The sequence below is a fragment of the Chrysemys picta genome, chromosome 24 (assembly GCF_011386835.1).
Source record: "Chrysemys picta bellii isolate R12L10 chromosome 24, ASM1138683v2, whole genome shotgun sequence".
Lineage (NCBI taxonomy): Eukaryota > Metazoa > Chordata > Testudines > Emydidae > Chrysemys > Chrysemys picta.
In genome coordinates this window covers 5,747,342-5,773,379 of record NC_088814.1, presented here as the reverse complement: position 1 = coordinate 5,773,379, position 26,038 = coordinate 5,747,342, and the positions used below count along the sequence as shown (strand labels likewise).

General features: G+C 46.8%; 1 protein-coding gene and 1 non-coding gene across 5 annotated transcripts in view; both read left to right on the top strand.

Moving 5' to 3' along the window:
* The window catches only part of SKAP1 (src kinase associated phosphoprotein 1), a 232,077-nt gene that overhangs the window by 115,106 nt on the left and 90,933 nt on the right, over positions 1–26,038 (top strand). The gene's annotated exons all lie outside the window — the stretch shown is intronic.
* On the top strand, positions 539–610 carry TRNAC-GCA (transfer RNA cysteine (anticodon GCA)). The gene has a single exon. It is a non-coding gene; the product is annotated as a tRNA-Cys (tRNA).

The following is a 26,038-nucleotide window of genomic DNA, read 5'->3' as shown; positions in this document are numbered from 1 at the left end:
ATGGAGCCAGTGGCAACTCCACTTTTACCCGGAGGGGGGAGGAATCTACACTGTATTGTGTGAGTCTATATCTCCTCGTGGGGGATGTGTTTTCTGTGCCTCGTTTGCCTATAGTGCCCCCTGCTGGCAGTGGCGGAAGTTTTCATCTGCATTGCTAAAGGTCTGGGCGGCTCTTCTGTCATGAAGGCGGATAGCAGAGTTAGACCCGAACAAAAGTCAGGAGACAAACATCAGCCTGATGGGTGGAGGTGTTTGAAATTTAAACCCGGATCTCGATCCAAATTTTGCCAATGGCCCCTGTTGTTCAAATGGGCCAATCCAAGCCTCTGGGAGCCCAGCATGTTTGCAATGTGGCTCCAGATGCAGATTTTACATCTGAAGATCTCTAATAGGGGGGAGAGATAGCTCAGTGGTTTGAGCATTGGCCTGCTAGACCCAGGGTTGTGAGTTCAATCCTTGAGGGGGCCACTTAGGGATCTAGGGCAAAATCAGTACTTGGTCCTGCTAGTGAAGGTAGGGGGCTGGACTTGAAGCAGGTGGGGGTATAGCTCAGGGGTAGAGCATTTGACTGCAGATCAAGAGGTCCCTGGTTCAAATCCAGGTGCCCCCTCATTTTACAGGGGAGGGATGGCTCAGTGGTTTGAGCATTGGCCTGCTAAACCCAGGGTTGTGAGTTCAATCCTTGAGGGGGCCACTTAGGGATCTGGGGCAAAATCAGTACTTGGTCCTGCTAGTGAAGGCAGGGGGCTGGACTCGATGACCTTTCAAGGTCCCTTCCAGTTCCAGGAGATGGGACATCTCCATTAATTTATTTATTTATTTATTTATTAATAATCAAATCTCATTTAAATCAGCAGAACTGCAGAAATGTACACGTTGTCATCATCTCCCTCCTGTTTCAAATTCTGGAACTCAATTATTTTCATTTAGCACTGGGCACCGTTACAGTCAACGGACGTGATGTGCCACTTCCCCCACTGCGTTGAAATCAAACAAGCAGACGGCCAAAGTTGCTCCGCAGGTCCTGTGGACACGCTCCACCCCGGAGTCCTTATCTACTTGAGGAGTCCCATTGACTTCTTCCGTGGGGCGAGTAAGGATCATTCGTCTAAGTGTGTTCAGGAGACTCTGGCCTGTGACAAAATGTAGAATGAGCCATGAAAATGGAAAAGCAAATCTAAAATGCCAAACCTTAAAGCTGTTCAGATGCACGATATAAAAATGAGGTTCTGAGCACTTATGACCATTAAATATCCTATGAGACGATCCAGGGGCCAGAACACGGATTTCTTGGCCAAATTCTGAATCAAATCATTATTTTTTTCCTCCCTAAATGCCCCCATGCATCCTTCCCTTCCTGTCTTGTACTGCTCTGCGACGTTACTGTGTGCTGTTACTCTTTTCATGTCGTACCCCAGAAGAGGCTGCATTCCCTGCATACATGTTCTTTACCCATCTCTTGCGTTTAAGGGAGCCTTTGGTAGAACAGACAGTAGGCGTACTGTGAGTTCATCATTGGATTCCATTCTTTAAAAGGGATAGTGAATTACAAAATGGATTAGAATACAGCTGTGGTTTTCAACAGGTGGGCTGGGGGCTCCTGGGGGCCTGCAGACTGCCTAAAATTTCCAAAGGGGTCTGCTCCTCCATTTGAAATTTTTTAGGGGCCCGCAAATGAAAACAGGGTTGAACACCACTGGAATACAGTGCAGCCTCTTATTGTAAAAGGCCTGGTATTAGGTATGATTAAAATTGAATTTATGAATGTAATGGAATACACAGGGATCACATAGAAGAAAACCCCACTATTGTTATAGTAATACTTGGCTGTCCGACAGTGCTGTGTGTTTCTTCCCATAGTACTCTTAAAATGTTTGTCCAGTACTTTGAAAACACCATTAATCCTCAAAAACCCTGTGAGCGTGGCAGCATCCCCATTTCACACAGGGGGAAGCAGGGACTGTGGGGTTTCCATGCCCTGCCCCTACTTATGAAGAGCTGCTAATTCAAGCGGCAAAGTATCACTTTAACAAAAGCGGTACGCAGGGTGACTGGATAGCAAGGGTGAAAAATCAGGACAGGGGACTGGGAGTAATAGACATCTATATAAGAAAAAGCCCCAAATATCAGGACAGTCCCTATAAAATCGGTACGTGGTCTAAAGTCGTGAGATTTCATCCGCTTCCTTTTCTGTCGTTTTAGCTCCATCCTTCTGCTTGAACCATTAAGCCTCCCAAATCCAGGATGGTCTTCCCCAAGTGTTCAAAAATTAAATCATGTCCCCCAAATGAGCTTGGCTTAAAAATCATGAAATTTAAAAAGAAACAATGTTGGGTTTTCGTATCTGCCTTCTAATTTACAAGCTTCAAGGGTTCCCCTTTCAAGCTTTTCTTTGCAACCGCAAGAGCTAAACCCGTCTATATGTATTTAAATGGAAGCCAAGAGTCACGTGACTCCAGGAGGTGGGCCTTTAAGAAAAAGCACCAACCATGATGAGCTTGCAACACTGCAGATCCTGCTCCCAGGGTGTCTCCTGATTCGCCTGGCTGTGTGCCTGAGGACCTTCCCCGGGGGCTGGGTGAGCCGGGTCCTTCCCACCAGAATGGGTAGCAGAATCAGAGCGTCTCTGAAGCTGCCGTTGTGGCAGAGAGGGAACAACCTCTGCATTCCCTTCTTATCTAGAAGTCCTCACCTCTTCCTGGGGTTGGTCCATTTAGCAGCGGAACCGCTATCTCCGTGGCCCATGCGTCACCCTGCATTTCCCGGAATGCAAGGCGGTCTCCGTGGTGCACGGGGCTTGCTCTTGTCTGCACAGTAGAATTGTTCCCGTTTTGTGGGCTGGACCCCCTCTGGGATCAAGAGGGGGAGGCGAGAGCAGGATGTGCCCACTGCAGAGTCTTTTTGGTTTCCTTCTTGCAGCATTTCCAGTCAGAGCTAGGCAGGACTGCCCCTTTAATTTGGTCCCGGGCCAAAGCCCAGACAATGAGACCTTCCCCTGGAGGCTGCTTTCCAGAATTCTTGGATGTCACTGGCAGACATCCTGAGTTCTCCCTCGCCTGCTAATGCCAGCGGGTCGCGTCATCCCGGAGGCAGCTTCCTTGTCCTCTGCTCCTGGTATTTCAAACTCCTTCGTCATTAACATCCAAACAGGCTAAATGTGGTTATCCACCTGGTGTCCTGGGAGTTGTGACTCTCCAGATCTTCATCTGAAGCATGCTGCATGCAGGAGAATGCCATCCATCCAGTGCAATATACAATGGGAGGTTTATGGCCTCCCTCCCAATAAGCGCACACGGTGTCACGCGCCAGCGTATGTCCTAGGGGGTCTGTAGGACTGGTAGCCAGAACTCCTGGGTTCTATTCTCGGCTCTGCTGCCGAAGAGTCACGCGCGCTCTGTGCCTCAGTTTCCCCATCTATGAAATGGGTGTGACAACATCCCTGTTGCCAGAGTGACGTTTGTTAATGTTTATAAAGTGCTTTGAGATCCTCTGGGAGATGCTAGAAAAAAGACGAACCATCATCAGCTGGAGAAACGTGCCCGCTGTTAGCAATCCCTCAGAACCCTCCCAAGGCAGGCGCGGCTCCAGGGTGCTGAGGAGCGGGGAGCTCTGCGTGGGGCCGTCTTGTCTTTGCCAGGTGTTCGTTACTTGCCGCCTCCCGCGGCAATGGAGCTACTGGAGGTAGGCCCACTACCACACCCCCGAGAGACTTCATGCCCGTCCTTCCTATCAGGCGTCCCCTTCTGCTCGCGTAGCCAGGACGCTCCAGCTGCGTGCAGCCCCTACTGCTCGCTTAGGACAAGTTGTGTAGCTGCTGCAGCCTGTCTCTCTGCACACCCATTAAGACTGGGGACAAGGATTGCTAAAGACTTTCCCGCCTCTTGCTTGTGTAGGACAGGAGTTTCCATTATACTTACATTGCCTTGGTCTTGCTGTGCAAATGCCCGGCCTTACCTAGTTGGCTGCAGCCCACTTTTCCTTTCTTTCCTCTCCCACACCCTCCAGCTGTACCTATTCTGCCAGTCCACCACTATGTCCTCTTAAGCCTGTTAAAATCAATGGAAAGGCGTCTGTTGACTTCAGTGGTCTTTGGATCAGACCTTAATAAAGGAACCTGATTCCCACACTAGCTCTCCCTAGAGAACCTCTGGCACCTTGTCTCCTACCCCATCAGTCATCCTCTTTTTGTCATCTCCCTGTCTGCTTCCCACTTCTCCTTATTCCTCTATCCCAGTCACTGAAAGTCATCATAGTCCAGGACAAAGACCATGGTCAACTGGGTGATGTTCACAGCCCTACCGCTGGCCTGCTGTGTGAGCGTGGACAAGTGACTTCCCCTCTTTGTAGGATGGGAGATAATGGTATTTAACCTCCTCTTTCTAGCACATTAATATCTATGGGCAAACATGCGTGACAACAGCCAAAAATGATTAATATAATCCCCAGGTTGCGTGCGTTGGCTTGCTTCACGTACCTGTAGCGGTACCCGTTCCCCGTTCAAAGATCACGTTCTCCACCCTCCTTTGGCCATTTTGGTAGCCCCGTCCAAAGACATTACTTCCTGCCGCTCGTTTTAGCCTGAGAACGTGCAATGAGTTTTCAGCTGGTCATCAGTCTTGCGCTTCCCTCTCCGCTTGCCTACCAGCAGCACCTTCTGCCAATTAAAACAATGAGCGAAGTTGCTCTTCAAATAATGGAGGTGGCCGTGTTACTCTTCCGTTAACACTTGTTCTGCTCATCACATGGTGGTTATTATATGCGTGGTATATCTTTCCCCTCTGTCACTCCATTTACCTGTCTCTTCTTGTCTCCTGTGACAGATATATGTTGTCAAGTGTGTCCTCCTGCTCTCTCCAGTCTCCAGCCTGACGTCCACTAGCCTATTCAATTAGACTGAATTGGGAGTATAATTTACTGACCCCAGTCTCTCCTTAGCAGGTAAACTAGAAAATCATATACATGCATCTCCTGCACTCGCTGACCTTGGAAGGCAAATTTAAGAGGATTTATTGTCCTCGGCTGCAGGCAAATATTGAAAACGGTACATTTTGTTTGGAGAGAATGCTATATTTGTACATTTGCGTTGTTTAATAACATTTCACTTAGCCCATTATAATTAATTCAATTGGTATTAATTACGGAGCATTATAAGAGCACAGCCTGTAATGCTTTGTCAGATGGTTTTCCATGGATGAATCATTTAAAATATGGCATGTTGCTAATGGGTGCGTCCTAAAAATGGTAACCAGTAGTTATAATAGTTCTGCTATGAGCTGTTTCTTCCCCTCCTAGAGATGGGTGACTCACTAGCTCCTGCAGACTCCACTTTTAATTTTACAGGAAGCAATTGTTCAAATCTTCTGACCCCTCCGTTTCTCCAAATGGTGTGAAAACCAGCAGATCACTTTTCATTTCTGTAATTCTCTTTATTAGGGGTGGATTATATCTTAGGTCCCTGCAGACAGATATTTTATTAGCTGTTAACAATGATCTGATACAGGGAAAGAAGTTAACGTTTCGAGCGGTTATTTATTTTTGTATGTTTGTTACCGGTGGAGGATTATTTCCCCCCCCCCCCCCCCTCCGTGTACATTTCCTGCTGAGAAGACTCATCCAGGAATGTCTCCACTGCCACCTACTTGCGGTTTGGAGACTGACAAGCACCTGGATTTTATTTTTTCATTGCTTTCCCCCAAGCAGTAAAAATACTGTGTGCAGAATGTTTTGAGCTAGCCCTGTAGACTGATCTCTTGGTTTTAAAGGTCAGAGGCAGTGGTGATGGGCAATATACAAAAACCTTAAGAGAGTTAACTAGTTAAATGATATTGGACAGATTTTGTTTTCTGATCTGTTAGGAAAATATTCCCCCATTCTTTTCAAAAACTGGGATGAAAAACTCTTCTTGGATTTAGGTTAATAGGAACTAGCAGAATTGTGATTAAAATATCTCCTCTTCCCGCTCTTTCTCCACCCCCCCGCCCGGCCACTGTTCTCGTTCTCTCTCTCACCCTGAATTGTTGTTTTTATGAAGTACCTAAAATTGTACTTAGGGGGTCATATAGCTGCATCCATAAAGACATGATCCCTGTTTCAAAGAGCGTGATCTTGCTCCCACTGACATCAATGAGAATTTCGCTCTTGACGTCAACGGGCGCAGAATCAAGCCCCTAAATGAGTCAGTGAAGGGATGACAAAAGAGTGAGGTGCGCGGGGAGGAGAGATCGGAAAGGCAGCAGCGAGAGGACACCGTTCCTTGGCAATGGCCCATGCACAGCGTGGTTGAACTTCTTAAAATTTATGATGCCATTTTCTAAAATAAATGACGTATAACATAAAAGAAAATAGTCTGAGGGGACGGTGAAAGTGGGTCTTAAGGGTAATGATGAATAAACTGGTATTTTACTCTCTCTCCCAGGGAAAAAAAAAAATCTGGATGTCAAAATTTTGCAAGGCTGGGATACATTCAGGGAGATGGAGGTCTTTCCTCCAAATGTGCATGCGTCTCCTATGTCATTTATAACGCTACAGTGTTCCCGGTTAACAGTTTAAACAGAGGGGCCATTTCTTAAATGCTTTATTCATATTGTACAATGATTACCAGCTATAGCCATATTCCTTAATAACCTCTTATAAAGCACGTTATAAAATCCATTAGTGATTATGCTAGGAAAAGCTGTTACAAAGCATAACACACAGTAATGAGGCCGGTGCAAAAGTGCCAAAAATGTTTGTAGTTTCATGCCGAGGTTTGTAGAAGAGCTAACTAATTTCTCTATCATTTTGTGATCCCGATATTTTGGGTGGGTTTTTTTTTCCCCACAACATGTTTGCAGAACCGCGGTTTGAACACTGAAAGAGAGCACGTTTCGGCCGTTTAATCAAAATCAATTTGCACTCAGAACATTTAAAGGAAATATTGATTTTTTTTTTTTAAGTTTGGTTTTTTTTTCCCCCCTCACCAAAATAGAATCATTTGGGAGCAAAATAAAAGGACCTTTTTTCCTTTAAAATTGTTCTATTTTAAAGCAAAAAAAGAAGAACTTCTTATTTTGTGAAAAATTTGGACCATTTTCAAAAAAATTTGAAATTTCAGTTTTTATTTCAGTGTTTTGCAGACACTTCTAAGTGTAATATGTACGAACGCTAAAACCATGCAATTGTACATTTAAAAATGGCTTTATGCTATTGTGCACCTTCATTTCATTTTTAAAAAGCCCCAACGTTTATAAACCTCTCCTTGATCCTTAAAGGCAGTTGCACCTCTTGGACTAATGAGAGCCTTGTTTTAGGTGTTTTGGACTTGTAGAAATCAAGATATAAAAATAATACGGTGGAGTTCAACTGGGTTGAATCTAGACACAGATGTTGGTCCTGATTATATCTGTGTAAATCAGGAGCAGTGCCATGAACGAAATTAAAACCAGTGTGAAACTGATATAAATGGAGACAGAATCAGGCCCTTTGAGTGGTGTATTCTGAGTTTCAGTGGGAACATGAGAGATGCATGCACCCCCATCCTCAGTGGATTTAGCTGGGATTGTTTGTGGGCTGTATTCTTTATGCCTTCCAAACACGGTGAGGGAAATGTTCTGAACAGCCAGATTTCTGTTGGTAGCAACAGCACACGCAGGTAAGATTTCAGCCACCCAGAGGCCCAGTCTCCTATGTCCACAGAAAATACAGATGCAAAATTGGCAAGGGGGAAATCACACCCAAAAATGGGAGGCTGGCCAGCCAAAAATGCCCCCCTTTGGGCATTTATAAAGATCCCTGCTGTTCTCATGTCTCTCTCCTTCCAAACCCAAATATGAATATAAAACCTCTGGTTGTTTTAGGCTGGTTTTGGTTGATTTGTGTGTGTGTGTTCGTGCACCTGTGTAAAGTTAAGCAACTTACCCTGTGTGTTTTGGAATCCGAAGAGGAGACAAAGGGAAGGGAGTTTCACACTGTTGTTGCTTTATATCCCATTGGTTCTTTTTGGACTAAATTCTGCTGTCAGTTACACAGGTATAAATCTGGAATGACTCCTCTGAAGTTAAGATGGAATTACTCTGGATTTGCTCCTATTTCAATGAGAGAAGAATTTGGCATCCTGCTACTAAGTAACACTTTTAAAACAGCGGTACATTTGAATAGCTGTTTAGGATCGGTCACTGCAGCAAAGTGCCTGGGAGAGAATTATTATTTTATTTGCAATGTGACAGCAGCTAGGAACCCTAGTCACAGACCAAGTCCTCATTGTGCAAGGCGCAGGACAAACACAGAACAAAAAGACTGTCCCTGCCCCAACGACCTTACAATATAAATGTAAGACAAGGGACAACAAATGAGACTGGGAAGCTTTGAGTAGGGGGCTGGACTAGATGACCTCCTGAGGTCTCTTCCAACCCTGATCTTCTGTGATTCTATGAAGGAAACGCTGTTGGTCAGCAGGATAGGCAGCGGTCTCAGCTTGTTAGCCAACAAACCATTGTCAAGTTTTTTTAGGAATCATGGCAAAGGAGAATCTTTAGTCTGGTGCTGAGACAATACAGTGAAGACTATAGGTATTCTGTGGCTAATGATCTGCTGAAGGTTAAGGGCAGGTGATGGTTAAGGTCCCTTTCACATGCTGCTATAAAGATGCCTTAATGTAAATGAGAATCAGGCCCGTTACTTTAAAGACATTCTGTCTGCTTATATGGTGCAGACTGCGGTGAGGTTTTCTAAAGAGCCCCATCCAGAGAAAGTGCTGGTGGGTGGATTCTCTTCCCTGCAGCGTTGATGTATCTAAACCCTGTAAGCATTCTTCACGTTGCAGACCTCCCAAAGCGAAAAGATACTAAAAACCCCCTTTGTGCTGACGGCCTCTCGGAGTGCAACATTCAAGCGTGGAAAGGAAACTCTGTGTGCGTCTGCTTGCAAGTGTGTCTGTGGCCAGGTTTCTTGGGTTGTGTGCGTCTTGCCTGTGGTAGGTGAGAACTTCATAGAGCAACACTAAAAGACAGTAAATGTCTGCTACCTCTAGGGACAGGGCTAACTTTTGGTGCATGGTGGCACAGCAAACTGCTAGATCTTCAAGTTTTCATGATGCAGCATATGGCTGGGCGGGGGGAAATTAAGCTGTGCAGTATGCTCCATTGGTTTACAGCTGTGTTTGGGTGCACCGTCTTCAGAACCAGAAGCACCAGCTGTAGAGGACTATACTTCTGGGAGTAGCATCCGTTCCTTACATGGGGAATGGGACCAACACTGAAAGCTGATGCTGAATTTTTCCTGGGTTACAAGACCACCGCTTTGTACTGGCATTGGGAGCAGGGTGAGGGTCCTCTGTGTGGATCTCCCTTTCTCTCCCCCCTGGCACGGTCCCACAGCATCTTCCCTGTTTTGTGAGCGTTTAAACATCTCGGGTGCATTCAAGGGCGACAGAGGCAGCCCCTGCGTTTCTCCTTGTCTGCTAGCAGAGAAACAAAGAAGCTGCCTCCACCGCGGTCATTTTTAAAGGGCTGCAATACGTTACAGTTATGGGTCATTGTGGGGATTTTTTTTTATACGGTTATTACCATTATTATCCTCTCCAGCAGTAAAAATTGATCGGTGGGATGAGCGGTGTGTGAGACCCTCTGATTCTGGCTGTGGCACTGAATTTCGCTCTCCAGGTGCAGCAGGGGAAGGAGAGAGGCAGCCCTTCCTTTCCCCCACCCCTCCACGGGAGTTTCCTTTGCATACATATATTTTGTTTGCATCCACGTGAAACCCGAATGGTTTCAAAGAGCCAAGCAGCGAACCTGCTGCGTGTAGCTGCCAGACAGGTGCCGGGGTCTCGTTTGCCCAGGTCTGAGTTGTTTCTGCAAGGCTGAGGTCGGCCAACAGGAGTGGGAGCGAAAACTGAGTAAGAATGGTAGGCTTCGGTCCAGCATTTCCAAGTCAATAAACAAGGTGCCTGTTCTTGACGTATGTTTTGCATTTGTAATGCAGGAGTTACATGCTTTGTGTGTCTGTCTGTCCATACACACATGCTCCTCCAAGAGAGAGACAGACTGAAATGAGGTTTGACTACCAGGAGGCGGAAGCATTGTGTCTAGTGGGTAGAATAATCCATCTAGGGATGTCTCTAAGTAACAGGGTGTAGCAATATAGCCCCTATAATAATAATACTTAGCATGCATGCAGCATATTTTTATCTGTAGATTAAAAGGTGGTGAAGTATTATCACCACTGGTTTATAATGTGGGGAAACTGAGAGGCTGACCGACCTACCCATGCTCAGGTAGCAAATCACTGTCAGAGCTGGGAATAGAACCCAGGAGTCCTGGCTGCCACCCCGCCTGCACAATCCACTAGACCAGAGCTGCCCCGAAGCTGGGGATGGAATTGAGGCATCCGGCCTCCTTCTCTCTAAACCAGTGGCCTCCTACAAAGTCAGAAGATGATCGTATCCGTTCTGGTTTGTCCTCCACAGACTCCAGCGGCATCAGGCTGGAGCGGATGCTCTCCGTGTGTACCGTCATTCACAGAATGTGTGATCCAGCCAAGTACAGACTAAGTAATAGGTACTCTGGGCATGGGGCCCTTCCCTGATCATTGCTGGAGATTCCATCTCCAGCAATGATGGTTTATGCCTGGGCCCTATCGAGAAGCCTTGATTATTTCTCTCTTTGGAGGTGTGGGGAGGAGAGTTTGCCCCCTTCCTTGCCAGCGTTCTGGGGAATGCTCCAGTTTTTCTCCTGCTTATACTGCAGTGTCCAAGCCCCGCATCACGGCCACCAGCACCATCTTTCTGCTGAACGGGACGGCTGTGGTTCTGGGCTCTCTTCAGTTTGCGTTTTAACTGGTCAGGAGGGTTGCGACTTAGCAATGCCTGGCCGTTCCCTCCTCCTGGGATCTGAGTGTTCTGCTTCAAGAGCACTTTTCTCATCTCTAGATGCAAGGAGTGCTGGTCCTGGGAAGTCATCTGCTGCAGAGGATAGTGCACCCCTGGGTTCTCTTCTTAGACTCACTGTGTGACCTCGGGGCAAGTCAAGTCGCTTCGTGCCTCAGTTTCCCCACCATAAAATGAGGAAGGTGGTAATGCAGTCCCACCTTTGTGATGTTCTGTGGACATGAAACGATAAGTCAGTTCACCCCTGGGGCAACTTTCAATGGACTTAGACCTGGGATGAATTTGGATCCCAATTCAGCAAAACACAGCCTGAAGTCCCTTTGCCTTCAGGTTAAAGATAAGCACGTGCTCAAGTGCTTTGCTGAATCAGGGTCTTGGTCCCTGGTCAGGAAGTCTGGTGCCAGGCAGGGAACCAGAGTTAATCGTCAGAACTGTTGCCCTGTGATGGAGGTGTATAATCCGAGGGGATCATGGATTCATTAGCGTGGATGCTACAGGACTGTGCAAACCCTTCTGATTTTGGCATGTTATTTGTGCAACCTGTCCGCTTGAGGCCAAAGACACCTGTTCAGAGAACCATCACTTCAGCAATATTATAAATATCAGAACACAATTTCAGTGCAACACTAACATGCTATTTGAAAAAAGAAACCCCAATCCCGAGCAGTGCGGAGTACCTTCAAATCCCACAGTCCTTAATAGGTGTTAAGGGCTAACTCATTATTTGCAAGCTTGGGCTGTAATTTTTTTTTTTTTAACCTTTATTGTCCTATTATTGGAAACGATCCTAGGAAACGAAGCAATTGTCCAACAGTCAGGCATGTGTCCTCATGAAACATGCAAACTCTGGTTGTTATGTAACCATATTTGTATTGATTTGAAAAATATACCACACAGATACCTTTCTCCCTTAGCTCTTTCTTCTGCTTTCAAATAAAATAAAATAAACGGGGAAAACCTCAGGGAAAATTCTCTGACAGCGCTGAGTGCTGCATGGAGACGCCGGCTAGTTAGGAAATATTGCCGTGTCAGTCTGATTTCATTTATACAATTTATTTTATTGAGAAATATTGGCTAAAATAAATTTCCAAAACAAATGTTATGACTTTCCATCCTCCTCCGGTGAGCTGACTGGATTTCTCATCAGCTGAGAGCGCAGATCTCTCAGAAGGTGGAAATGTGGGGGCTGAAATAACGGCACCTCTCCTAACTAGGCAGAAATGGAGAGCAGACGAAAGAGATTGGGGAAAGTTAGAATAACACCGGGGCGCGTTCTTTGAGGATCATGCTGTTTGATCACACTATTATTATTACTTTTATTAATATTACCACCGAGGGCCATAACCTAGAATGCTGTAGATGGAATGTGTTGCTGTCTTGGCATGGGAGAATGGCTGAGATAAATTTCCTTTTAGAGGAATCACTTGTGTTTATGTGCGTTCCTCCATTCACCTAAGCCCATATCTGTTCACTTTATTTATCTATACATTTGTATTTATAAATATGGATGCATACGCGTGGCTATGGGATACTCTTATTTTCATGAGACGGAAGATGGGGAAAACATGAAGTAATGGGGTGTGGGAGGAACTGGAGCACGTGAGAATGTACTTCTGCGCTTCCTGTCTTCAGTGGGTTTTGTGGTGACTCAACGCCCTCTTGGAAGGTACTCAACACCTTGCAGATTTGAATCCCGGGGGAGGGGGGGAAAATTTTCAAAAGAGCTCAGGGCCAGAGTTTTAAGGGGGCAGCTCCTCCGCCTGGATTGTGAGCACTGAGCACTTTGGAAAAATTCTGGCTTTAGAGTTTTTTTTTTCTCAACGCCTCCCTGTTGAGCGGAAATTCTCCCCGTCTCTTAGTTACGATAATTGAAAGTTAAGCCTAATTAAAAGCAGAAACACAGAAGGGTTTTCATGCCATTTTATATTTAGCTTCTTTGTAACACAGAATGAACTCCCATCCCAGTCTGCCTTTAAATAACATTTTAAGTAGAGCTGGATCCAGAACAACATCTAGGTGTGAAGGCCTCTAAACTATGGGGAAGTTTGTCCGATGACCCATGTGAGCATTTACAGTGGGGTTTCATCCATCAATTTCAAAAAGCTTTAAAGGTAGGGTGACTGGATAGCAAGTGTGAAAAATCGGGCCGGGGGTGGGGGATAATAGGAGCCTTTGTAAGAAAAAGCCGCAAATATCGGGACTGTCCCTATAAAATTGGGACATCTGGTCACCCTATTTAAAGAGTATCGTAGTCCTCATTTTTGAGAGACAGAATAACTGAGGCCCCGAAGCAACTACACGCATAACTTTTAAACGTTGACTTCAACGGGACCATTGCGGTCTGTCGCTTAAAACTTCCTACTGCTTCAGAACCCAGCTCTCCCCTGCCCTAACCGCCAAACCACAACTGCCCTGTACCCAGAAGTTGACTTGGCGCCTTTCTGTCATTTTAAGTGAGGAGGCTAGTTCATCTGCAGGGTGAAGCGTACGGCTCTGACTTCATTTTGGGAGGGGCAAGGTCTCTGTCAGATGTAAGGCTCACTTCATAACTGAACGGGCAAGGAAATGCATTCTCAGATGGTTACCAAGCCAGGCCCGTTACATTTAAAAAAATAACCTAGGGATTCTGGAGTGTCTATTCATAGCATGAATCTAGTTTAGGGCGGTTCTGAGTTCAGATGCTACTAGCCAGGATCTTATAGCATTTGTCTGGTGGTTGTTTGAAACGGCAGCAGGATGGAGGTAAATAATGACATCCTTGCTTTTGGTTGGTTTAAAAGGAGCAGAATTTTTTTTTTTTAAGCAGTTCCATTTATCCTGCAATTTAATTCGGTGAAGAAAGCTGCTGTGTCTGTGACACTTATCAGTGATGATCAGTAATAATTCTGGCTGGGATTTTCAAAGGCGCCTCAGGGAATTGGGCACTTCTCTTTAGGCTGGGATTTTCAAAGGCGCCTCAGGGAATTGGGCACTTCTCTTTAGGCTGGGATTTTCAAAGGCGCCTCAGGGAATTGGGCACTTCTCTTTAGGCTGGGATTTTCAAAGGCGCCTCAGGGAATTGGGCACTTCTCTCAGGCTGGGATTTTCAAAGGCGCCTCAGGGAATTGGGCACTTCTCTCAGGCTGGGATTTTCAAAGGCGCCTCAGGGAATTGGGCACTTCTCTTTAGGCTGGGATTTTCAAAGGCGCCTCAAGGAATTGGGCACTTCTCTTTAGGCTGGGATTTTCAAAGGCGCCTCAGGGAATTGGGCACTTCTCTCAGGCTGGGATTTTCAAAGGCGCCTCAGGGAATTGGGCACTTTTCTTAGGCTGGGATTTTCAAAAGTGCCTCAGGGAATTGGGCACTTCTCTCAGGCTGGGATTTTCAAAGACGCCTCAGGGAATTGGGCACTTCTCTTAGGCTGAGATTTTCAAAGGGGCCAAACTAAAACCTTGCCAGCCCGTGTTTTTTTTCCCCTCCCTCCCAAATATCCTGAAACATATATAGGTGTCTGGCTAGGCAGGGAATCTGATCCAGATTGCTTCCATCAATATAAATCCAGAGTTTTACTTCACTGGAGTTACTACGGATTAATAGTACTGTAGCTAAAAATCAGAATGTGGCCCAAAATTGGGGGGAAGGGGCATTTTTCACACACGTTGCATGGGTATGAATGATTTACACAAGGTGCAGGTCAGAGAAGAATCAGACTCTTGCTGAATAATTCAAACCTAGAGAAATGTGAAGACTTTTTAAAAACAAAAAAAAGTGTGCAAACCATACTGAAAATCTGATTAATTAATTACAACCAGAGGACTAAATTCTGCTCTCAATTAACACGTGCAGCCCCACTGAAATTAATGGGCTTGCACATGTGTGAGGGCAGAAATTGGTGTGATAGGTTTATTACAACCAGTAAATGGCAATTAATAATAGCCCTCCTTTTATATATTCTGTTATAGCCTATTCGTATTTCCAAACCTTGGAATCGCACCGTTACCACGACAGCTGTTGTGAATTAGGAGCTGGGGGGAACCCTATTTTCCACCACCCCCTCCCCGAATGAAGTTTCTGTTACCAAAAGTTTGCCTAGTGTTGTTTTTATAGCCGAGTGAGAGAGAATTTACAGGGAGCTGAAATCATTGAAGCTAATTAGTTGAATGGCCCTATTATTTATCCAGGGACACGTAGTACAATAATTGCTATTGCAGGTTTGAAGCATCTCAGGGATATTAATTCCAGAGCTTTCATGTCATCTCAGTACAGTAAAACTTCCTAATGGCACCCTGAAGGTGCATAATCTCATTTTAAACCTACTTTTTCTTCTTTTTTTCTGAGGGAACTGGCAGAATCTCCTTCCATAAAAGCTGAAAAAGGGGAAGAACTCATAATATTTTCCTCATAAGAAAGCAGTTATATTTTCTTATTATTTTTTCCACTCTCTGACCTTTCCTGCCTCCCGATGATGGGCTTTACTCTGGCACTTCATCAAAAGTTTCCCTGAACTTTAATCCTCCGCTTCCCCACTCGTGCTGTTGGTGGTGATGACAGCTTCTCCACCGCCCCATAGGGGAGGTGGGAGTGGCATTCTGCCCTGTAGGCTCCGTTTCAAAGATGAGGAGGAAGGTTGCACTGAGTTTGGATCCCATCCTTAGAGAGACGCAGGAGGATTCGGCTCAGGTGTAGAGAGGGAGTTGCACCTGTGCTGGTTATCTTCTGCATTTGGAGGTCCACCTCAATCCAGGTCCCCTTGGAGGGTGCTACCTTATCGGGCACTCTACCAACTCGCACTGAGGAATGTTAAGCCATTTGGGAGCGAAGCATGTGAGCTGGTGGGACGGGTCAACTCGACCACTCTGCGTCACCACGCCAGGATTGCTACTGTCCACATGGGCCTCTTGAAGCTGATGGCACCAAGGACAAAGCTCTTGGGAGCTGGATGTGAGGTGCGCCCGGCGGTGGAGCGCCCCTAGGATGAATTCCTATCTCATGTCTTCACTGCCGGGGGCAATGCAGGATGCATCTTGTTACACAGGCCTTTCCTGGCCTATTGTTTGTATTATAATATATGGAGATATACCTATCTCATAGATCTGGAAGGGACCCCAAAAGGTCATTGAGTCAAGCCCCCTGCCTTCACTAGCAGGACCAAATACTGATTTTGCCCTAGATCCCTAAGTGGCCCCTTCAAGGATTGAACTCTCAACCCTGGGTTTAGCAGGCCAATGCTCAAACCACTGAGCTATCCCTCCCCCCTATTACAGTAGATGCCTCAACCAAGCCTGAAGGCCCCTTGTGGAATGTGCTGTGCCAGCACATAATAAGTGAGAATCTCTCCCCCAAAGAGCTAATGATCTAAGTCCAAGTGGGGAAACAGAAGCACAGAGAGGGGACATGATTTGCCCGGCAGATCAGCAGCAGAGCTGGGACAAGAATCCTAGGGTTCCCTAGGGAGGTGGTGGAATCTTCTTCCTTAGAGGTTTTTAAGGTCAGGCTTGACCTCCAACCCTGATATTCTATGAATCCAGGTCTCTTGAGCTCCAGCCCGGTGCCCTGTCCACTAGGGCACACTGCTTCCCAACAGAGCCTGCAACCTATTGGCTGACCATCTTTCTCCTTCCCAGAGTTGTCTCCCTCTGAAGCAGGGCCATGGAATAAAGCTTCCCTGAGAGAGGACAGGAGCTGTGATGCTGAAACCACTTCAGGCTTTTATTTGGCACTTACAGGCTGCCAGGGCCGGTCCTTTAGAAATAGGTGTACAGTGGAATCGTGGGGGCATATGCTGCGTAAAATTCCTTCCTGCGGTCTCGCCAGTGCACCTCAATCTTGGCCCGGAAAACCACCCTGCTGTCCTCTTGCAATGAGTCTCCTCCCACGGTGTCCAAGTCTAGCACCTACTGTTCAGGGAGGAGGTTGATAAATTGGAGAGGGTTCAAAGAAGAACCATGCGAACGATCAGAAGATTCGAAAACCTGCCTTGTCGTGCGTGATAGACTCATGGAGCGCCATCTGTTTAGCTTAACAAAGAGAGGGCCAGGGGGTGACTTGCTTACAGTCTAAAGGTATCTACACGGGCCACAACTATTTAAGAATCCACTCTTCAATTGAGCGGAGAAAGATCCAACACGGTCCAATGGCCGGAAGTTCAAGCTAGACCAATTCAGACTAGAAATAAGGCGTACATTTTTAAGAGTGAGAGTAATTAACCGTTGGAAAAAGTGTCATCGTGGATTCCTTCTCGTTGGCAATTTTAAAATCCTGACTGGATGTTTTTCTAAAAGCTCTGCTAATTGAAGTCTCTAAGCCACAGGATTTGGGGACTTCAACAGCAGAGTCAAGGGAAAGGGTAGGGACGGCTTTGTGGCCTGCATCATGCAGGAGGTCAGACCAGATGATCATAATGGTCCCTTCTGACCTTAAAGTCTATGAGTCTATGAGGAATTGCTTTGGGGGAGTTCTCTGGCCTCTGTTATACAGGAGGTCAAACTAGAGGGTCACAATGGTGCCTTCTGGCCTTGGAATCTATGAATCCTCGATTCCCAGGGATATGAGCCACTGGGAGGATTGGGCCCCATGGGGTTTTCTTTGTTGCAGCCAAAACAGTTTTTTCCCCCCCATGTTGTGCCCCCCAAAAAGTCTGCCCAGAGGTTTGAGACCTCGTCCTCTTCTAGACCCAAACTCTGGCTGCTCCTAACTCTGACTCGACAGGCCTGCTGCAAAGAAGGAACTCAGAGCCTTGGCAGGATAAGTGGACAAGCCCAAGTGCCGTGTAACAGTCGGTTACAGCTTAGCTGTGTGCTGTGGCTGTTTGGGGACAGGACTCGAGGATCCTCCAGTCGTTCCTTACCTGTTTTCTGGAGAGATGGGCTGCAGGGCCTACTCCTTTGGACGGCTAGAGGTCCCCTCCCTCGCTAGGACTCAGGGTTTGGACAATTGGATGGAGTAGAGCGTCGTTGTTTTTTAACCAGCCAAGGTTTGTAATAAAAACGCTGCTAAGCCTGTAGCAGTAACCATGTGAATGGCCAGGTTTGTGCTTTAATTCAATGTGATTTCTATGAGACTGGCAAGCCAGATGCACTTAGGTCACTGGGGCGACACCGCTTTGCACCAGCCGAGGATCTGGCTTTAAATGGATTTCCCTACACTTTGTTTGAACTCGACAGTCTTTACAACCTTCCATTCAGGCTCTCCACCAGGCGTTTCTCCTGCTGCAAGAGAGGGTTCAGCGGAAGAAATAAAGCCGTGAAGATTCAGTTTTCACTTTGTTTCTCGTAAAGACAGTCAACCGCCAACATAAACAACAATTTACACCTAGCATTTATTCTGGAAATTACAGTATCGTGCGGCTAACGCACACAGATAAATAATGTTTTATGGGATTCTGTGGAGTTCTTTCGGGGTAGCGGATGTTTAGTAGAATGAGAAGATTTAGACAACGGAGAGCGTTGGTTCGAGCTGTTAATCCTGGGAAGTACAAATGCAGAATAATCTCCTGCAATTAAGAAGATAAAAATAAATTCCTCAATATCCTATTTACTTTCTTGCTTTCTTTTTTTTTTTTTTTTAACGCTCTCTTTATTAAATACTGTGGGGGCAGGAACTCAAACCTTGTAGCACAGCAAGAGACTCAGGAAGTGAAGACGAAATTGTAAATGCAAAGACGCTGTTGAGTAGCTTTGTCACAGATCGATGTGCACAATTATATGATGCCTGTGAATATTCCCTCTCTAGTCTCTTCTGTCTTTTGTGTGTCTCTTTAGATTGTGCATCCTCTAGCAAGGCTGACTTACCTCTGAACAACCTCCAGCCTGTTAGTCTTTAAGGTGCCACCAGACCCTTTGTTGTTTTTGTAGATACAGACTAACACGGCTACCCTCTGATACTTGGGGAGGAAGGGATACTGGCTGGAGCTGTTAGGTTCTACCTGAATAATTAACAACGCTGATTTCATTTGCACCAGTTTTAAATGCGCGTGACTCCGTTGACTTCAGTGAAGTTATCTTGATGGACACCAGGATTACTTGTGAGCAGAATTGGGCCCTTGGTGCTTGAAATGCTGCCGTTTGCAATCAAAAGGGTCTGAGTCTGGCTTAGTGTTTACTGGTGTGTGGGGGGGAAGCGTGCATTTGTACTGAGGGTATGTCTACACTACGAAATTAGGTCGAATTTATAGAAGTCAGTTTTTTAGCAATCGATTTTATACAGTCAGTTGTGTGTGTCCCCACTTAAGACCATGAAGACCATTAAGTGCATCCACAGTACTGAGGCTAGCGTCGACTTTCGGAGCGTTGCACTGTGGGTAGCTATCCCACAGTTCCCGCAGTCTCCGCCGCCCATTGGAATTCTGGGTTGAGCTCTCAATGCCTGATGGGGCAAAAACATTGTCACGGGTGGTTCTGGGTAAATGTCGTAAGCCCCCTCCCCCGCTCCACCCCGTGAAAAGAACAGCAAAAAATCGTTTCTCGCCTTTTTTTAGGCTAACTTGAGTCTGTTCTGTCATGTAAAAACCTAGTGGAGACCAACCATAGGTGGTTTTTTACCTTGATGCAGATAGCAGAGGACCTGTAGCCATGTGAGTCCCAGGATATTAGAGAGACAAGGTGGGTGAGGTAATATCTGTTATTGGACCAACCTCTGTTGGTGACAGGAGCAGATTAGGGTTTTGTGGGGCCCTTGGGCTAGAGCAACTGGGGACCCCTCCCCATCCCTTCCACCTGCAGACTCTCCTGCCCCTGCGCTCCTGCCATGGAAATGGGGTCAGGGCACAGGGTCTTGCCCTGCTCCGCGCCAGTCCCTGTACCCTGACCCTGCTCCCCAACTGGAGTGCTGGGGCAACTGGAGTACCAGTCCCCGCTCCCCGACCCCACTACCCAGCTGGAGCACCTGGTGGGCAGAGTTGGTCAGGGTGCAGGGGTGCCCATTTTTCCCGGGGCCCCTGGGCACCGGCCCCGTTATTCCGCTGCCTAATCCACTCCTGGTTGGTGAACGAGACAAGCTTTTGAGCTACACAGAGCTCTTCTTCCGGTCTGGGAAAGGGACTCAGAGTGTCACAGGTCAATCCAAGGTGGAACAGATTGTTAAGCATAACACCTCTGCAGAGGTCGGACAAAGGAGGGTTAGTGGGTTACAACCCATGTGTTACCTGCCCACAGCAGCATGTGACTTGGAGGTTTGTCTCTTTTGGCAAGCATTCCCCTGGTGACAAGGTTTCAAAATGTCTCTGGTTATGTAGGGACGGCCAGGGACATTTTGCAGCCCGGTCACCTAGGTACGTACTCCGGTGGCTACCTCCTCCCACCACTCTCACCACCCCGACTACCTGTCCATTTTTCATGGGCATATCTCGAGCTGGAAATCCCACCTGCTTTACATTGTAGGAGATGATCCTCTTGACTGTAGTTCAAATCCGGGGGTAGTGATCCTCTTGACTGTAGTTCAAACAGAAGTGGCGGGCTTCATGCAGAAATGACCGGCGGAGGTTCTTCTTGCAGGAGATCAGACAAGATGATCCTAATGGTTCCTCTTAGCCTTAAAATCTCGGAAGGAATCGATGCACTTCTAACTAGAGGCAGCGATGGCCAGACGCTGTGGGGGTTGATGCCTTATGAAGGAAGATCTAACTGGAGCCCTCTTGTGGGACAAATCCAGAAGGACCTCGGGAAGGGGTCATTTCCAGCTCCAGTGGACGTGCCTGTGAAAATTACACCTCCAGCTCCAGTGTAGCCGTATCCCTAGTCAATGACTTTTAGCCCTGTGAGGGCAGCTTCACTGCCACCAGTATTGCCATGCATGTCGCAATTCAGGACATTCAGATAAAGAGCTACAGAGAGCTGAAAACGACGTCCATTAATGCTGAGTTGGAACATCCAGTATTAAGGCTTCAGTGGACCACTTGTTATAAAACACCCTTCCCCCCACGAACCCTGCACCCGGTTAGCCAGGATGCACACAAAAACCAATATATGTAAAATCAAAGGTCAGGGCCCTGTGTAATAAACCAGCACAGGGCGTCCATTCTCCAGGCAGGATGAAGCAGCTTTTAGTAAACTGCTGTTTAAACAAGAGTCCACTTGTTCTAATTAATGTCAGCCTGTCACTATTATTATTAGTTAGGGAGTTTTAACTGCTTTGCCAGAATTTGTTCTTTGAAGCAGAGTGTCTTACAACTGATTGTAGCTTTGTTGTACAAGGGTTACCTCCTCTCCACAAATATTGCAAGGGTCAAAAGCGTGCTGTCTTCTGTCAGGATTGTCCTGTTGGTTGGACGGTGGAGAATGAATGTTACCCGTGTTTATGCTTGGGCTTTGCTTCCTGTTAGTTTGTCAGTGGCCACAGAGAGGAAGCATTGTCTGACGGCTAGGATAGGGATTCCTGGCTTCTGTTCCTGACTTGGCGTGACTCAGTTTCCTCCGTGTCTAATATGGGGATCTGGAGAGGAGGGAGTTGGTCGCATTGTATCCCAGATCCACTCAAAATAGCCAGATATGTTTGCCAAAATGATCGGCGGTGAAATGAACAGTTGATGCTTTTGTTTTGTTTACATAGTATATAATTCACTTGTGGAACTCATTGTTATAAGATATTGTTGAGGCCAAGCACTTAGCAGGACGCACAGTTATCCAGCTCCAGGACATGGCAGCGTGCAAAACCAAACATGCGCTTAGATGTCGGCGCCCGCAGTTTCTGCAGCAATTTTAAGCTTTCGATACCAAAAAATAACTCTAGTCCTTGTGGTGGAAGAGGAAACCAGCAAAGCGTGGCCTGGATGCAGAGCTGCCTGCCTGAGTCTTCAGATGGAAGGATCAGGTTGAAGGGAGTTGTGAATTTTCCCCACTCTGCTCAATGGGGTGTTTATTCTGAAAGCTGCAGATGTCCGTTTCAGCACAGGAAATTGGAATATAAAATCTTCCTGACAGACACTGCCGTCTTGTGTTTGTATGGCACCAAGCAACACACAGACCCTGAGCCTGATTGAGGTATTTGGGTGCTTCTCTGCTGCAAATACACCTCTACCCCGATATAACGCTGTCCTCGGGAGCCCAAAAATCTTACTGCGTTATAGGTGAAACCGCGTCATATCGAACTTGCTTTGATCTGCCGGAATGCGCAGCCCTGCCCCCCCGGAGCACTGCTTTACCCCGTTCTATCCGAATTCATGTTATATCGGGTCACATTATATCAGGGTAGAGGTGTAATAATAGGAACATGGGGATTGCCACGCTCTCTGATGGCCCATCAGTTTAGTTCAGTGACTTGTCTCGACAAGTGATCCATACCAGCCGCTTTCGAGAAAGGTGCAAGAAACCCCATAAAAGGCAATGATGGACTAACTTGCCCACAGTACAGATTTCTTTCTCACCCTCCTCACGGATTGGCTTAGGACTTGAAGCGTAAAGTTTTACAATCCTTATTACTCTTTTATCTCGTCTGTTGCAGCTGCAGATGTTCCCGCTATCCATGTAAATGTCAAACCCGTATCTGAGCTCAGAGTCATCCCCGCCACAACTCCTGTGACCTCCGTGAAGTTAACTGGGGGTGGATGTGACCCTTGGGCTGGAAGATGATCCTTTTAATCAGAAGCTACCATTGTAGCTGGCTGGCTTTCTAGGCCCTGGCTCCACTGCCATGGGAACGCCAAACGTTGCCTTTTAAATAGGAAACTCCGCGAGAACGCACTTGGGGACGCTTCATATATTGGGTGCGGGGGGGGACGCTTCCTTCCTCCCCCTTTTGTTTTTAAGATCCCACTCTGATTGTACCCCCTTTCCATCTCTGTTGTTTAAAATGAACCTCAACAGGAAGTAAACTGACCTGGCACAGTTGTGAAAGACGGAGCGAGAGGTATTTACGACCTGACAGAAAGATAAAGATAAAGATGAATCTGAAGCCGCTGTGGCTGTTAGCAAAGGGAGGAGGAAATGTTTATGGCCCCATCTGCTGGCGTTTCAATAGGATGGAACCAGTTTTATGGCATCAGCCTCCACTGTGACTTCCTTCCCTTTGGGGACCGATATCTTATTTCAAGATGTTCTCACGGGACTCAGCGGTTTGCCCCCTTTGTCCAGGGACGAGGACAGGAAGGAAGGAAGGGGTGGGGGTCGTGTTATTGGAATAGCTGGACTGGATCTGGGCACTATTTACATTTATAGCCCGGGATGTAGAACAGGCTGCTTTTGAGATTAGAGCGCCGGCCCAGAAAAACGGGGTGATTTTTCTGCTAGTTTCTTAGATTCCAGAACAGGTTCGGAGGCTATTTGTGTTGGAATCCACAAGCAACACGGGCATTTCCCTGTACAGCCCAGAGAGAGAGAGGTGGCTCCCTCTCGAAGTAAACTGGCCTGTAGTTTCTCGTCTTTTTCTCCAGACCGATGGGTGCTCTCCCATTCTGACCTGTGAAATTTACACATGAGACCGATTAACACAAATTGAGTCTCGTGCTAAGGATCCGAAGGATATCCTGACTAACCTGGGATGTGGTCACACTAGAAACATTTTACCACAATTTCTTACTAGTTTTGCCATATATACAGTCAAGGCTTAATGGGAGAGGATGCAAATTTATGTTCCTAAATCACCTAGGCGCTCTTGATCAACCCACTTTGAGAGTTTATTTCCATGCTGCATCAAGGACCAGAAGAGCTTCTGTCTCTTTGCTTCTAAACATATTTTGTTTTTTTATTGACTGATGGTATTTGATTCCCCAGAAAAGGGGAATTGCACCTTGGATGGAATTGCTTCCTTTTTACATGTGAAAGAGTCCAGTCCTTTCTTTCTTTCTCTCTGGGGACTTCCCCATAATAGACACCGTAAATTTGGCTGAATGAGGCTCAGCCCACAGTGTTAGATTCTCTACTAACAGACCAGATTATGATAATACAAGAGTATTCGTGTCTTTCGTTCAAGGATATCAAAGCAGTGCGCTGTTTTGTGGTTGGGGAAGCTGAGGGGGTAGAGAGAGGTAAAAAGGATTCTTTTCCAAGGTCAGCGGCCAAGCTGGGTTTAGAACCCGGAGTTCTGACTTCCTGCGCTCTGCTCCAACCACCAGAACGCTGGCCAATAGTCTAGTGAGTTGCTTTTCCCTTGGACAATGACTTCAGAGTTATGAGAGGCAGATCCCAAAGCAAAACAGGGCAGAAAACTTAATCTGCACCAATCCCTTCCTTCTGAAGGGCGGTTGTCACCGACCCTGGGGCACTGAATTGAAGCCTGTTAAACATCACCCCAAACTATTGGCCGTTCGCTTGTGTCTTCTGCAGAAACCTTTAGAAAAATGTTCTGCGGCTTCCTTCAAGCAGATCACCCCAAAGGGCTGTCTCTTTGCTTAGCCCTTGTAATGGACTTGACTGCAGCTTCCACAAACATTTACTCAGTAATATTATTAGGTGCCAAAGAGACGCAGAGCAGCATGACAATCCCAGGGAGAAACAATTACAACACACCTGTGACTTTTTTTTTCCCCCCTAGTCACCATGGTGATAATCTTTTATATTGCAGGGTTACTCGGCAGCTCTTCAAAGAGGTTTGGGCTGCATCGCCAAGGGCCCAGTCCTGTCAGGTGCCGAGCACCCTCAGTTCACCGGGCAGCTGGCAGGAACAGAGCCCTGAATGGTTTTCAACCACATAACCTCCCACCTTGTGGTCTCAGCAAACCGTGTGTGTGTCTGTGTGTGAAGCCCTCCCTTGAAGTGGTTAACTCAGCTGTGAAGCCTTCTATCAGCCGTAATAGCTTCAAGGTGGGGAATAAAAAATGGAGAGTGTTTAAATTGTTAATGGGTTTCATGTTCTTGTCACTGTTGAGGGTTTGTTCCCTTTTATAAACTCATAGTTTTTGGTTGACATTGCTTTTATGTGAGCCATCAGCCGGGTGGTGATGGTGTTCCTGTGTTAGAGCATTACTGCCGGATTGTATTTGCAGTAAAGAAAGAGAATGGAGGCTGTAAATCTACAGCCAGAGATTTAGGGGCCTGTTACCCGGCAGTTTAGGCCCGTGTGCTCAGGAAGTCCATTCTCCTCCGGCAGAATTACACCCCTCAGAACATTCCTTCTCAGGCACTGATCGACGATGTTCATTGCCTGGGCCGCTTTGAGGCACTTAATACAGCTAATTCAGTTAAAGGAGCCTGGAGGACTGAGGGAGATGGGCCTCTTTTGCAGCGGGAAGCCAAACGCCCGGCAGGTTAGCTGCCGTCCGCGGTTTTATTCCTAGGTTCTCTGTCTGCTAAGTTTTAGAAGTGGAGGGGACTGAAATCATAGAGGAGAAGAATCCAGAGGCCAGTACACCTGGAGTTGCAGGCCCGGGGGCCAAGTGGTGTACATCTAGAGTGACACCCATTGACGTCGGGGAGTTACTCCACATTTGCACTGATGGAACTGAGAAGATTAGAATCTGGACCGCAGTTCTTAATGATTTTTTTGGGCAATACTTTAACTGAAGGACGTTAACCCCCAGAGTGTGGAGCAGTGTGCCAGAGAAGTCCAAAGGACACAAGCCTCCCATGTGGCGGTTGTGGACGCTGTTTATTCCGGGTGCTCCTGGGATGTAGTCATGCTCTGGAAGGGGCAGAAAGATCAATAACAAAAGAGCAAACTGGATAGCCCCAAAAGATCCCGCCATAGGGGGGGAAATAGAACTTGTCTTGTCACAGCATTAAGGGTCATTCCATTGACAGGAGAGCAGGTAAACCTCTCGTGATGTATGACCAGGCCAATCTCGTTCCTTTCCAGATCTTCAGCACTGGATGATTTTAGACCACATTGTGTCCTGGTGTGTGTCCATTGCACAGCCACTGTGGCATAATGGGCGGCCCGGAGCTGGGACCCAAGAACTCCTCCGTTGAAACCTTGGCTTTGCAATCTGACTTGCGTCACCTCTATTCCCATCTGTAAGGGGGATGTGACGGTATTCATCGGGTTACCGCGAGTTCTAATTGAACACGTGGGGCCAAGTTCTGATCTCTGTTACCCCTAGGCAGACTTAATCTGGATTTACACTAGCACGCGTGGGATTAGAATCTGGCCTGTTAAATGCCGTCCTATAGAAGTGCTCAGTGTTCTAAGTGAGGGCAGAATCGGGTCCGGTGTGCAGGCTGGCGAAGTGGGCGTCCCAACACATTTTTCCCCAGAGCTGAGTAGGGAGCTCAGCACAGAACAGTCCCTGCTCTCCCTTCTAGCACATCTGGGTCTGCTTCCCCCTCTCTC